Below are 12,763 nucleotides of genomic sequence, written 5' to 3'. Positions count from 1 at the left end.
TTCCTTTCACTATCTAGTGAGATTACCCTCAGTAATGTATTTTTTAGATGCACCACAAACTCAAATAGACATCTCCATATTAGGTATGGGTTTTGTTTTGTTTTTGCAAAATAAGAACTAGAAGCTTTTTCATATAAAATCTGAGAACCTGAAGAGCAGTCAATAGGTTTTTGACCCCACCTAGCCCTCTGCTTAATCAAGTCCCACATTTATGTATTGTACATGGCAGGAAGTCCAGACATTTTTGGTAACTTAGAGCCATTAAGTGCTATAACAATACTTCAGTGTCGTGGTACACTTACATAGAACTTTGCTAAGTCATCATGCATTTCCCTCTATGCATGTTGAAACACCAAGACAGGGATTCATTTCAAATGATTCAATTACAGTATATTAATACAGTAGCTAGAGAAAAATGACTATAAAAATAATGTGGACACAATTCTATCCTCACACCCAGAGCAGATGCTCTCAACTTTACAAGTCTATGATTACTTCAGATAGTTTTTAAAGTCAGATTGAAGGGATGTGAAAAATCACAATGCGATCTGTCTTTTTCCTTGTCACTCATGACAAGGAGTCAAGTAGTAATGTGGTGAAATGTGAGGCACAACAGAATTCAGCCAGCTTTCCCAAAGCTGCATGGCTCTGTGATATCAATAGCCAGAAAATGGTATAGTCAGTGAGGTTATCAGATAAGACACAAGGACCTGCTCTGCTCAGCCAGAACATGATTTTGTGAAGTGCTTAGTGCTTCCGATTCCAAGTACCATTTAGGACAGGTTGTTTTTTTTTAAATGTTTTTATTACAAACCCACTTGGATAATAATAGCCACATATGGCAAATTGGCTGCAATAAAGTCTACAGGTAATATCTTCAAAAGTGCCCATGTGCATTAGAAGCAGACAAGCATGTCTATACTATGTCCCTGCAAGAGTAGGGACTGCCACTGACAATTCAGCTTGGCCTTTCACCACTACTCTGAGCACAAACAGAATAGATGGCTTAAGACAGGGCCTTTGGCCCACTCACTCAGTGCTGCGTCATCCAGCTCACGGAGCTGCTCACAGATCTGTGGGGAGTCCCATGGGCCTGCACACTAGATCTGACATGCAGGACAGTGAGAGGGCTGACCCAGTGCAAGGGGCCAGGCAGTGGCAGCACAGCACCCTGGCACTCAATCCTGGCCAGGCTGAGTCAGGGCAGTGCCCTGGATCCCAATCCCAGCCAAGCAAAGGCAATGTGGGGACCCCGGAGTGTGATCTCATTATTCAGGGGCAGCCCATAGTTCAGCACCATTCACTTGGCCTGTTAGGCCAAACTGTGAACACCACTAGCTTAAGAGTTCCTTAAGTGTGCCCCAGAGTAAACCTGAAGCTCTGTCTCAGAAGCAGTTGAGAGTTGTGCAACAGCTAATGAATGCTCAAAGTGTCTGTTCTACCTAACAAGCAGGCTAAGTGGGATGGGCTTGCTTCTCAGTGATGGTACCAGTCTTGGTAGGAAGTTGGCATCAATGTGCCCGAAGTCTCAAATTCAGAAAGGAATGAGGCACTTGGTAGCCCAAGTCTCACTTTAAAATCAGAAAACAATCAGTAAGACTTTGGTTTCCAAGGATCCCAGTTATTTTAAAAAATCATATTAAGTTGAAAAGCTTGAGCAACAGGTGAACAGTCACCTCTACTCTGCAGATATTATCCAGTTAAAAACCATATGCATTACACATGAATTCTATCCTTACTAATTCACATCCAGGGCACAACTTACCTATACAATGTTATCTAGATAAAAGCATACATACACATACACACATATTATGTGCATTCACATTATGCATTATTCATGCATTCACATTATGTGTGTGTGTTCTTTTATCGGAATACTATATCTCTACAAAAGACTGATTCTACACTTATTAAAGGTTCCATTTAATGTATCAGGGCCATAAAGCTCTACTAATATTCATCTTACAGTACAGACACAAGCAATTCACACAATCAGCCTAGCTACAGGCACATCTGTGGGATGTTTTCCAAGACTTCTTGAAAGCAAGGGCACAGGTAAAATGATACGGGTGGAACAGGTCTCAAGAATCATCTACTCTAACCACCAGCTAAAGATATTATTCAAAGAGAGATTATGAAGGCTACTCTAGTGCTCCAAAGTTCAGAGGTTAGCGCCCTAGCTCTTTAAACCAGGGGTCAAGAGTATGAATCTCACTGAAACACTATTCTGATTTTGGAGCCCAGGTAGCTCATTTTGTAACATATTAGACTTTTGATGCGAGGGTCCAGGGTTCAAGTCCTTGTTCAGGCAGCAGCTGTTCTGTGTTGCATGGAAGCAGGAGACTGGCAGAGGCCAGGCCTGCTGCCAGGGCCTGTTTTCATGGATGTGACATACCTGGCTTTTAGCAAGATTTTAACACCATCTCCCACAACATTGTCATTGACATGCTAAAGAAATAAAGACTAGATCAGGGGTGGGCATTTATTTTGGGGGGAGGGCTGCCTAAGATTTGGTGAGCCACTGGGGGCCACATAGGTAGCCCCACCCCTTGACAGTTTCCCCACCCCTGATCACCACATTGGGATCAAAAATCCTGCCCCCTAACCCCTCTCCTTTGCCATCATAAGTCCTACACATGGAGGACAAGAGAGAAACACATGAAGAAAAAGGAACCAGGTGGAAAAGGTCCTTTTGTTCCTGACATCTAAGAAAAGTAAAAGATAAGAAAAGTACTAAGAAAAGTAAAGGATATTTGGCAAATATCCTACCAGATATTTAGTAAATATAACTTACAAGTAAGTAAAAAGTGGCAAAGAGATTGAATTTCTCTGTACCGAAGTCTCACAGAATCTAACGAGCTCTTATCATACTTTACACATTCATAACTCAGCAAAATGCCATATATAGACTAATGTTGAATGTAAAAAAAGATACTGTAATTCTAACTCCCTGCATACATGCCATATATCTGGCCAGATATTTGGCAAATATGACATACAAGTAAGTGAAATGAAAAGAAAAGAACTTGAGGTAGCTGATATGAACCTTTAACCCTAGCCACAGTTAACTTAGACATAGATACTTTGACACTATTGGCAAAGCACAAACACATATCTTAAGCACTTGCTTTACATGAGCATCCTATGCACACTACCCTCAAATATACTGGCTATAAGTCATCTTTACCTTTATTAAGAGAATGCCTCACTCAAGCAGCCACTGGAATATTCCTACAGTAAAGTCAGCTGTCTAACACCATGATCCACATCTGGGACTGCACCCTACCATCTACCATGTGTAAAAAGGTAATGGGCCACCATGCTTGTGTCCACAAGACCAGCAATCATTCCAAGTTAACCAAAAAGTTGTAATCTACGATCAGGCCCACAGATACCAGTTCTTCTCTAAGGAGAACACTTGTGATACTTACTGGGGAAGCCTAAAATCTCCCTTTATATAACAAGGACAATCCAGTAGAGAAATAGACTGCATCTCTGAAAAAGCTACCCAAATACCCAACAGTAATTTGATACAATAGAAAATTTAAGAAACCTCCCTACCAAGCTACACTGGAATCAATTAGAAGAATCATCAAAACTACAGCCTATACTCCACAAAGATCAGACCTTGGGAGAACCATTCCCAGCCCTGCATCTCCTGCTTTCAAACAAGTCCCTAACCTTGCCCAACTCATCATCAGAAATGAAGTCCCTGCTGCTCAAATGACATCAAATGGGACACACTCTTGCTTTAACAGTAGACACATAATGTATTAACCCATCTCCACTGCTATTACAATCAGCATTCCCCACAATGAACCCATCAGAATCCACACATCCTCCACATGCTTTTCCTAAAACGTGATCTATCTGACCCAATGTACCCAAAATCTTCATGATAACTACATGGCTGAAACCAGACAGCAAACTACACACCAGAATGTAGTCTCAGAAAAAATAAAGGACTATCCACCACCCAGGGTGTTGGCATGGTAAACCCACCTTTCAGGACTTCTTCCCACTAGACTCCTTGAGTTTTTTTACATGTACTCTGGAGGGTGGGGGGTTGGTGCTTTAATTGGAGTGGCTTCAAGAGCTGCTCTAAATAAAAGAGCCCACAGCATCTCATGTATCAGCATCCCCACACTTCAAAATGGTGTTGGGGGCACTTTAACTAAAGCTTGTTCCATGGACTTTAGTTAAAGTGCCCCCACTGCCATTTTGAAGCACAGGGATCCTGATACATGAGATGCAGAGGTTGCTACAGCCTGCTAATTAGCAAGCTCCAGCAGACTAGATTAATCAAGTCTGCTCCAAAACACTGTAATTACAGTGCATTGGAGCAGTTACCCCACACGTGTACAGGCACCTCTCATTCCTTCTGGCTCTTCCTTCCTTGTCTGTACTCTTACCTGCCATGACTTGATGTAAGTAGTACATAGGGAAAGGCCTCTCATAGGCAGAAGACTCTTGGACTTTAGGTCTGTGTCTGGGCTGGGGCCCTCCTGGCCTTGGCCCAATTATGCTCTAGCTGTACCTACTGACTCAGAGCCCACCCTTCAGGGCCAGCAGCTTTAGATGCAGTGGGTGCATCACAGGCCAGTTGGCCTGCCACATTTAATACCTTTCAGTCCTGGCTGGCTTCTTACTGGGCCCAGAGCTAACCGCCTAGTCTCTTGTCTTCTGTCTTCCCAATTGCATAAGAGGTCTGGGGTACAACACAAGCACTTCTTTCCCATGGTCTCCATCTTCCCTATAGCCTCAGACCACAGGGTCAAGGATCACCCACAATCCTGGGTGTCAACTTGACTCAAAAGAAAGAAAAATGATCTGCCTTGGGTTTGTCTGGCCTTGGGGCAGCACTCTCCAAACCAAAACCAAAAGAATAAACAAGTTCCAGAACTTATCTGGCTCTTAACGTGATGGTGCCAGCCTTCTCCACCCAGCTGTCGTCTGGAGCCATTTCTCCCTAGCTCCAAGTTCAGTTCCTCTGCAGAGAGCTCCTTCCCCTGGGACTCCTACTACCAGACTGACTCTCTGGCCTGAGGCCTGAGTTTATAAAGGGTGATGCAGGTCATCTGACTCGTCTGCCTCCACTCCTGGGACATGAGGGGCTGACTCCACTTGATCCTGGCAGCCGTTTTGTTTCAAAATCCTCAGCTTTCTAGTGGGCAATGACCAAATAATGCGTTGGGGAAGGGGCAGAGGTAGAGGGAGACTGAGAGCACGAGGACAAAAAGGGCAGGGGATGGACTACACCTTGGGGAGCCATAGGGACATCCCAAAGGGATAGGATGACCTGGCAGAACCTAGAAGAGGGCAAGGGGGGGGGAAGTGAAAGGGGGAAAAAAAGGATGGAGAGCCCAAGTACCTATGTCTCTCTAGTTCGGGCTACGGGCCGTTACAAGGACAGACGCACATCTCAGTAGAAGGACATTTTTGACAGAAAAACTACTCCCTTTCTGAACTCACGGCCCTTGTGCTCAATGGGAATCTACCTCAATACCTTTAAAAGACAACCTTGGGAACAAAAACTCATAAGCAGGCTGAACACTAGGAACCAAGGGCTGAATACCAATATCAACTTTTATGACATGCTATTATTTACCTTATTCCTGAATTTTTTCTGACACGCTACAGATAATAATGACCCTCCTCCTCCCTTTTGATAGGTCTTGATCTCCCAAGGAATCAAGTTGCTGTTCTTCTGCCAGTCGTTTGTCTGGTAGCCTTGAGAATCGCTCCTTCCAACTTCACAGCTCTACCAGCATTCTTAACAATCATTCCCTCCTCAAACCTGATGAAGAATGTCTTGTACTCAAAACCTTGTCTAGCTTGCCCATGACTATGAAACTCGTTCAATAAAAGATATTACCCGCAAAAATTCTTGCCTGTGGCATAATTCTTGGACCATCATGGCTACAACATCACTCTAACACTCAAACGACATATGTTTGTCAGTCTGAATGATTGATTTAAAAAAGTTAAACAAAAAATGTATATGACCTAACCTTCAGTGGGAACCATGATCTTGTATTCCCTAACTTTTGTGAAGATTAAATGTCATATATAATAATGTTGCTGTGTTGGACTTCTTATTTAATCATAAAAAAACTGGCATGGCAGTTTTTATACAAGTATTAATATTGTTACACCAATTAGAAAAATATACAATATCTTATACAATAAGACCCATTCTTAGGTATTCCACAATGCTTTGTGAATACAAGGACTGATCCTGAAGACACAAGTGTCTGAGGCTGCCTACAGATGCGGGGAAAAACCAAACAAAACAGTGCTTTACCTTAAACTTGGTGTACTCCCACGCTGAGCCCAGAGCAAGCCCAGAAGAGGCAGTGTATTAGTTGCACCTGGCTTTCTCAGTATCTATATAGATCAAGCACTTTAGTGGGGCTTTTTTGGTGTTTTTATCTAATAGCTGATTGAAATAGCTTTAGCTAAAAGTGCTAAAAAGCCCTGCTGAAGCACCCAGTCTATACAGACGCTGCCGGGTTGGGTCAAAATAATACACTGCTGCTTCCAGTAAAGCGCAGTTTTTTCCCCCTGCATCTGACAGCACCCTGAGTGATGAGCATGCTTATATTTTTGCAGATTTATTCATTTTTGCAAAGGAATACAAATTATGCAGGGATCAATAAAATGTAGGGATCACTACTGAAATGCAACATCTTTAAGGTGAAAGTTCACAGCACAAGTACTGAAAGTCCTGTATAATAATGCAGAGTCATGCACATACAAGAAAATGTTTGCTAATCAAAATACTGGAAAAATTTCTAGCAGGTCAGATATTACCAGTATTGGAATTTGCAGCTGAACAGCTACATTGTTGCTATGTTAATATGTCATAATTTAACTAAAGATACTGCAGTTATTTATTCTTATGTAAAGTACCAGGCAAACTTGCAAATCAGATTTCATGCTAAAGAAAGCATCTAGGCATTTTCTTCTGACTCTCAGATACAATTAACCTTTGTAGAACAGAGGAGAACAAAACAAGGATGCTCTTTTGTCCTCCCAGAGGTAAATATCAAAATGTTTATCAATGCCTGATGCATGGCACTGATTATGAAATATGCACCTGAATAGCTACACTGTTCCCATATTAAGTATGCCATAATTTACTTATTTATACTGGAAATATTTCAAAAGAATTTCCATTGGAGGAGAGATGGGCCAGCTGAGATAACAAGTGTTTTCCATTTCTAAATGCTAAGGGCATCTACAAATGTGCTCTGAGTGGCTGCTTTAATTAAAGGGGGTGATCTGAGAGCTGCTCTAATTAAAACGCCTGCAGCGTCATGTGTATTCAGCATCCCATACTTCAGAATGTTGGTGGGGGCACACTGAATGAGCTTTAGTTAAAGTGCCCCTGCCACCATTTTGAATGTGGGGACACCGAATACAAGTGACACAGAGAGTGCCTGAGTGGACTAATTAGCACACTCTAAGAGACTCACAGCAGACTCAATTCATCAAGTCTGATCTGACATGTGCTAATTAGTATGTGTCGGAACAGAGGTCCATCATGTGTATAGTGTCCTAAAAGACCAAGCCTTCAAACTTTCACTTATACAAATACTCATGAAAGAATTACTAACAGAGTGAAGATTTGTATGACCAAGCTTTAAGAGTCTAGGTTTATTTTTTGAAAAAAAACCCCATGTTTAAAATGTTCAAAGATAAATTTAGGACTACAGCTGTAAACTTTGTTTTTCCATGGCAATGTGAATTTGAAGACAAAAGTATTTCTGTGGATTTTGTAATATAGTGGACTTTCAAGATCTGTAGCAATGAAGATAAATGTAAGTTTAAATTTAATTCAGTTTGAATTCAGTGTATTTAAGTTTAAATTTTACTGTGCTTAAAAATGGTTCTGTGCATTCAAGTTTTGACTTCTTTAGCTTCATTTTCAGTTGTGAAAGGATATTATAAGGCCTATTAGCACCTGCACTATACCAACAAGTAGAAATTCTAAACACATTTTTAACTTGGGTTTTGTGCAGAGAAATGTCTATTGACTGAATGAAGAGGAGGAAGTACATAATGATTACAGAATGGGCACTGTTTAGACTAACAAAATATTGAATTAATTAAAAATTTGCTGCCATCTGGTGATTTCAAACAGAAATTACACCCATTTCGTTGTTTATACAAAGTGAAATTCCAATGTATTATGTGAAATGTTGTATTCAAAACTTGCTATGGCACATGGATTAGTTTAAGATATATACGTAAGATATATTTATAATATTTTAATCTAAAGATGGAGTGATGAAGACAATTAATCATCATGTAGCATGGCTCAACACACCTTTCCACCTGTGCATAGATTAGGAAAATAACTACATGGGAAAAGGTACTGTAAAAATTGCAACTAATTATATAACTTGTCTTATTCTTCCTTGGCCCTTTCAGCACTCCATTAACCATTGGCAAGTTCTTTTCTGAAAGCAATTTTCAGATCAGTTTTAAAGTTTTTGCAGTGATACTGTATTAAGGTAAGACAATAACTACAACTAAAATATAAACCTGTTGATGTTGTTATGACTGCTTAAATAAGCCAGTAGTTCAAAAAATTAACTATGAAAGGAAGTTTGGTCTACTGAATCATAATAAGCTTTCCCATTTAATGTTTTTTGGTACTTTTTTTTTCAGAACTCTTTTTTTTAATGGCTAATATTTATGTCTGTATTTTCTCAAGTATTTGATACTCCAAATGTTAATACATGTAGCTTTCTACATAAGATTTTTGCATAATATACTAAGAAGAGGATTTTTTTGGTGGTTGTGTTAAATTAAGACCAGCAAAGTAGCTTGTCAGTCTCTCCACCCAATAGCTCTTATTACTGTTTTAGAAACAGTAGCTTTTTCTTTTCCTGCATTTAGTGATTTTTAATCTGATAAACTCTAAATGGAAGTGTAGTGCCTTAATTAAAATACTGGGCTAAAGTATTTTTTTCTACTTTCCTTTTTCAAGACTTAGCATTTAATTCCTTAAGTATATAATATGTAAGGTCCAGAGACTTTGGTGTCTAATCCTCAAATGCAGGTAAGGAGTGCACAATGGAAAGTCAGGAGGAGCAGAGAGGGCAAGTCTGTGGTTGGGGGCATATGTCGTAAATATTTTAAAACATTAGCCCATCAATGCATCTTCTGAAGAGAGGGAAAGAGAGAGACAGTGAGAACCTAGTATGTAGGCAGAGCAGTCTTGAGAGAGCAACCTTAGAGAGAGTTTTGGTAATCTTTGTTACCCAATTGTTTTTTGTTGTTGTTATCGAGTATATTGACTGCACATTAGTAAATACATCTGCTGCCAGGTTTGGTTATTATAACTTTTCAAAACAGTTTCACAAAACTCACTCACAGTCCTTTCTAAGCTCCATTTACATTTTTCTTTAAAACTCATGCAAGATTGAGTAATAGGTGATTTTGCACAAACCTTCTTAACATTCTGTCCTGCCTGATACGATCGTGCACTCTCCGCAGATCTGAAAGGCCCAACTTAAGTCAGTGGAAATTTTTGCACAATGACTGTAAATAGCAGTCCCAATGTATATTCATCCATACTTTTCTCTGTGTCACTAGAGCTTTATATGTACTTATTCCATACCACACACACATACACACACACAAAACAATATAAACACCATCTGTAATCCAACAGAAAGACAAAGCCCCACTGTCGTTTTCAAACTTCTGAGTAAATCAGAACCACCTTAAAACCAAAAAAACCCCCAAAACCACCAACCAACCAAACAAAACCCACATTAACTGATGGCCCTCAGCTTGCAGTATCCAACCTTCCACATGCAACTTTTCTCAATTTTGCGCCACCCCAAAACACTATGTCTGCCCACCTGGTAAAGGAGGACTCTGTTCTTGGAGGAACTGGAATGATCTATTTTACTGAGATGTTAAATCAGCCTAGAACACTCAAGGAATTGGCTGAGGTAATTGCAGATCCACTGGAGATCTCATTAAGAACTCATGAAGGTCAAATGAGGTCCCAGACACGACTGGAAAGTACAAACATAATGCTTACCTTTAACCAAAAAAACCCAACCCTACAAAAAAAGGAAGGAGGACCCAGTGAGTTATGGACTGGTCAGTGTAATCTCAATAGCTGGAAAGAGTATGAAACATACCATCAAGGAATTGATTTCTAAGCCCCTACAAGTTTATGTTAAAAGGAATTGTCAGAATTGATTTATCAGGAGAAAGTCATGTTTAACCAGCCTGAATTTCATTCAGTGACAAGGTAGTAGGCTTTTGGGAGGAAAGAGAATAGTGAGTATGATATATCTTGACTTTCTTACAGAAGATACTATCAAAAACCTTGTTACATATTCCCAAAAATAAGAGAAGAATACAGTCTAGATTAAATTACTGTAAAGTGGGTGCACTCTCATCAGCAGGTTGTCATCAGCAAATTGATGTCTAACTGGTGATCTAACTGGTACCATTAAGTATCCTGATTAATAACTTGGAGGATAAAATTAAATGCACACAGTAAATTTGCTGGGTTGGTAGCAGGCATTTTGGAGGACAGGATTAGAATTCAAAAGGATACTGATAAACTGGAGAAAATAATCAGAAATGAACTGGATCTCATTCAATACAGACAAATGAAAGTACTACACTTTGGATGGAACAATCAAACACATGAACACAAAATGAGCAGTGACTGGCTATGGCAATAGAGAAAGAGACCTAGGAAGTTATAGTAGACCACAAACTGAATGTGCCAACAATGTGATGCTGTTGCAAAAATACTGATAACATACTGAAATGTATTAATATAAAACTGTTCTATTTCTGATGCTAGGGACAGACATTCAAAGAGTCTGTGCCTGAATTGATTCAATATTTACAGGACAGCCTACCCTGGCTGGGCTGAACCAGTTTGTAACCACAAAGACATCCCCTCTGGACTGAAGAAATGCAGGTATATGCCTGCAGTTGGGTCAAGCTAGAAGCCAGGGGTGCTAGAGCAGCCCACCCTTCCTTTCCACAATACTGAGATGAGGGGAAGTGTGACCAGGCCCCAGCAAGATACTCTGATTAGGACCTCGCTGCTCCTGACCAGAGATGGAGCCAGCAGGGAGTTACACAGCATTTACTTACACAGCAGGGAGTTGCACAGAGAGTAACACAGTGTTTATCAGCCCAACAAGACAACAAAAACCTCTCATTAGTTCAAGCTCTTCTTTTAGCTCCAAGAAGCCCTAAGTGGACACTGCCCTGTCTGCCTTTTTCTCAGCATTAGCTAGCATGCCACATGCTAGTTATGGTCCGTGCTAGGGGAGGGGAGGAATCTTTGCTTGAGCAGGGAGGTGGGGGAAGCAGGGGAAAGCCAAGGAGACACTAGTGTGCCTGCTGTCTCTGCCAAAGCTCCAGCTAGGGAGCAGAGAGAAGAGGCCAGCCCAGCTGCCAGGATAGTGCATCAAGCATAGCAGGGGTTTCTCACTATGAGGCATTACAAATATGCAGTTTGGCAGAGGAACCTGGTTCACAGTGCAGAAAGGGGACATGAGGCAATACAACAGTATTTCTTAATAAAACAGATTTGTGTTATGGATAAAACTGAAAAACTGCTCTTGCCAAATAAAAAATATTTTTTTCCTGAACAGTTTACAAAAATGTCGTTGAAAACCCTAGTTTTGCTAAAAATAGTTTCACCTGAAAAAACTGACCAACTCTAGTCTCTAGGGGAAAAAAAGGAAGGGAAATCTGTGATATAAACTAGTCAGACCTCTTAAATTACATGTCCTGATATCAGAGAAGCATTGAGTTATCGCCACAAAGCTTCATCAACAGGAAGCAGCTTGTACTTCGCATCATGCTGCACTGCAGAAAAGGAGTTAGGTCATATTGAAGATTTCAATACATCATTAATGAGATGGGGTCCCAAAAAGCCTAGGACTCCATGAGACTGTAAGTCTAACTACTGCCTGTTGTACACTAGAGGAGCAATGAACTGGAAAGGACAGTGAATGCAGATGCAATATCACAGTCACACGTCACCCATTTCCCAAACTGTACACAGGTTTATTTATTGTGACTTATGAAACACACTTGCTTGTTTTTTTTAAGAACTGCTTCATTCCTGTGAAATTAAATCTTGTGCAGAACAGCCTCCTATGTTCCAAAGATGTTCTTAAAATAGACATTCGTCAAAGGCAGTGGTTCTATTTAACAAAGCCCTCACTGAGAAAGAGCTGTCCTCTGTCTCTGGCATCTTTCATGCAACAGAAAGACATTAATGCAGTCAACCATGCAGATGTTTCCTCTGCTTTATAATGATGAACATCTTTTCTAGGAAATTCTTACAGATTGTTATTAAAGGGTGTGTTCATTTGGCATTGGAGCAGGGTGACTGCTGTTCTGCTCTGGATACTTACCTGCCTCTTCCATGCAGTGTTACTTAAAAAGAAATACCATGAAACAGGTTATTGACAACTGCATTCTGTTTACGGTCCCAGCTCCTTAGGGGGCAGTAAGACTTAGTGCTGAATGCCAGCATTTATTCAGAGGTCTATGTCTGGGCCATCTGTTCAGCACAGCTCCCTGAAATGTCTAACCTGTATAGCATTTGGGAATCCAACACATTAAACTCTTTTATTTTAAAAGAAAGTATTGTGGCTCTTTAGAACACCTTTGCAACATTTTTTATGCTTCAACATGATGTCATTGGGATAACGGAGACCTGGTGGGACTCCACCCATGACTGGACCACGGG

The 12,763-nt window shown here is 40.5% G+C and overlaps 1 protein-coding gene across 11 annotated transcripts in view; it reads right to left on the bottom strand.

Moving 5' to 3' along the window:
• Positions 1-12,763, bottom strand: part of ABLIM2 (actin binding LIM protein family member 2) — a 260,365-nt gene that overhangs the window by 197,776 nt on the left and 49,826 nt on the right. The gene's annotated exons all lie outside the window — the stretch shown is intronic.

Source organism: Crocodylus porosus, unplaced genomic scaffold (genome assembly GCF_001723895.1).
Source record: "Crocodylus porosus isolate Cpor-Errol unplaced genomic scaffold, CroPor_comp1, whole genome shotgun sequence".
In the NCBI taxonomy this organism is placed as follows: Eukaryota; Metazoa; Chordata; order Crocodylia; family Crocodylidae; genus Crocodylus; species Crocodylus porosus.
This window is presented reverse-complemented; position numbering and strand designations above follow the sequence as displayed.